This window comes from Fragaria vesca, linkage group LG5, assembly GCF_000184155.1.
Source record: "Fragaria vesca subsp. vesca linkage group LG5, FraVesHawaii_1.0, whole genome shotgun sequence".
Lineage (NCBI taxonomy): Eukaryota > Viridiplantae > Streptophyta > Magnoliopsida > Rosales > Rosaceae > Fragaria > Fragaria vesca.
This window is the reverse complement of record NC_020495.1, coordinates 5,896,153-5,899,098: the sequence shown is the minus strand read 5'-3', so window position 1 is coordinate 5,899,098 and position 2,946 is coordinate 5,896,153. Positions and strand designations below refer to the sequence as shown.

The window sequence follows — 2,946 nt, the reverse complement described above, 5'->3', positions numbered from 1 at the left end:
GTTATTCTTATGAATACAAGAACTTCTCATAAACCATCATAAATACTGACTTTATCTTGTCATAGAAAATTCGAATAACATTTTGAGCATTCTTATTATTCATCGATTTCGAAAATATTTCTTGCCAACCCTCATTTATAACGTGTCGATATGAATTTGACCAAATCCTCAAATTTTGTGTGTTCATATATATATATATATATAATTTACTTTCTACATTTTCAGAGTATCACATCATCTCCCCAATCAAGTATGACGTCAATCCAAGGTTGAAAAGCCCAAAAAGATGTTAATTTCACTCGCAAGCATTCTTCTTGCTGGTTTCAATCATACAAGGTTCTAGACTTCCAGCTTTCAATTGAAGTTTAAAGCTCCATCTGTCAAAATGCATACCAACTTAAGACGCTTACAGTTTAAGGCCATTGTTCCTCCCTATTTTTTTTAGAACAAAAACTCTTTAACTATCAGAGTCTACATGATTGTAGGATAGTAAGTTCAAACACCACATGGGCATACTCATCTAGAGTTCAAAGGACAACTAAAAAAAACCAATCTAAAGTGAGTTGAGACAGTCAAACTATGGCATTAGCTGCACTCGTAATTCTTGGCCACAGATCAGCGCATTCCTTTCCAATAGGCCCTGTGATAGTAGATCCTTTCATTTCACCCTTTGGATTCACAATGACACCAGCATTGTCTTCAAAGTACATGAAAACACCATCCTTTCAGCGCCACGGCTTGCGCTGCCTCACAATGACAGCTGGCATCACCTTCTTCCTCAGGTCCGGCTCCCTTTTTTTCACGGTGGCCATCACCATGTCGCCGACAACAGCCGGTTCAGCCGCCCCTTGATTCCCTTCACTGAGATGATGTACAGATTCTTGGCGCCGGCGTTGTTCGCGCAGTTCACCGTCGCCCCCACCGGCAGACCCAACGACATCCGGAACTTGTTCCCAGCGGAACCTCTGCGCCCTCGCTTCGACATGGCTAGGGCTCCTCTCTATTATTCTAATCTCAAATCTCAATATAAATCAGTTTCTCCAAATCAGCTTGAAGAGCTGGAGCACCCATGTTATGAAAAATCTCATTCAATGATGCAGGCCACAGATATATACATGATGATGATTCATAAAACAAATGTGAAGCCATTTGTGGCATTTGATAAACTCATATACATCACAGAACGAATGAATTTGAGAGAGCAAATTACCTTAGGTTTTATCAACCTCTTTCTCCTTCCTCTCCTCTTACTTCCTCTCCTCTTCTCACAGAACGAATATGAAGCCAACCTCTTTCTCCTTCATCTCCTCTTCTTTTCCTTCACTTTAGGTTTTATCTTAGCAAATCAGTGCAAATCGGTAGAGGAACGAAACGGAACGGACTTGTTCATTTTTTCTGTTTCTAATAAGCTAGGGTTTTTTAAATTCTGTTTTTGTTTTTGATTATATTTTTCATATATAAGTTATAAAATTACATGCTACCTGGTAAACAAGTCATCAATATTGAATAATCTAAGCCGTTAATATATTCAAAGTTTTATTATATCCAATGCATCAACTCACCCTAGAATTTTCCTGTAGAACATGTATAAAATTACCTTAAATCGGTAAATTGAGTCATTAAAGTAGTAATTATTAGTCCATGAGTCCTTGATAAATTTTAGTTACCACATGATTGGTTTCGAAAATAATGGCTTTTAATTGATGTTATGTCATTTTTCAACCAGTATGATTGTGGAAATCCCAAAACATTCTGTTCAAAGCCCCCAAAACACTATTTGATATACACATCTATATTATTAACATACCCCCCCCTTTTTCTTTTTTCTTTTTTTCTTTTCAAGGGAATAGATAAAAAAAAATTTGATCAGAAAGATTATACAAGATCTTGCTCGGTCAAACTAAGGGATCCGAAAATCACTTAATTATCACGATTCACTGCACGAAGTGGTGCACTTACTGCCCATTTTAACAAGATCTTGCTCAGTCAAACTAAGGGATCCAAAAATCACTTAATTATCACGATTCACTGCACGAAGTGGTGCACTTACTGCCCATTTTAACAATGCCTGCTAACAGAGACTCCTGGCCAATGGGAATGGAACAGAGAACATAGGCAGTACCTGGAGACTTGGAGGAAAAGCAGAACGTACATGATCTGTACAATTGACTATTCCACAAGGCCAGAGCAGAGTGGACAGCTCCATTTAGTGACGGAGAAGTTGGTGCCCTAGTTTCAAGTTTCAACTTTAAGAAAGGCTTAGCCCAAAAAAGCATATATCTCAAGGGATACAGCCCAAAACAAAACAGAAAGGCCCAAACTTGGAGAGATAGGTAGGGATATGGAGAAAACAGAAGGTATTCGTCACAATGGAACTGCTAAGGACGCCCAGAAGGTCATGAATTGAAAGAAGAATACGTGTGACATGGAACATTTTCATTTTAGCGAAAGATCAATGACCGATCGTCGGAATTGGTTAGTCCAAGGCAGATCGATGAGCCCAGTAGAAGAAAGTGTCTGTTTGGGTGCTTCCCATCTCGTTCGTAAGTACTACTACTACTTGAACCTTCGCTAACAGCCTAACACAGTAACACTAGTGTACTACTACGTTTTGTTCGGATGCCATAATCTCATAGGATACTCAAACCAGTTCGGTCGTTTCATAAGTTTTCAGCCCAAAAATATTAGCAAAAACTTATCGATATTGTATCGTTTGTGAAACTATTTGGGTATGAAGTTCGTAGAAGATGGTGATTGGTATGGAAAGACATCAAGAAGGTTCATGGTGGAACTAATGTCATTCAGTTTCGGAGATTTCTTCCCTTCTTTGAAATGGATTGACCCTCTTTCAGGCTTCATTGCACGGTGTGTAAGAAAGCTCCTCTTTATCTTCTCCTGGTACCATACTTCCCTTGATCCCTCCATCCAGAAACTCCATGCTGTTAA

General features: G+C 38.8%; 1 pseudogene; it reads right to left on the bottom strand.

The window, feature by feature from the left end:
• Positions 1-572: 572 nt before the first annotated feature.
• LOC101291049 lies at positions 573-985 on the bottom strand (annotated as a pseudogene).
• Positions 986-2,946: the final 1,961 nt, after the last annotated feature.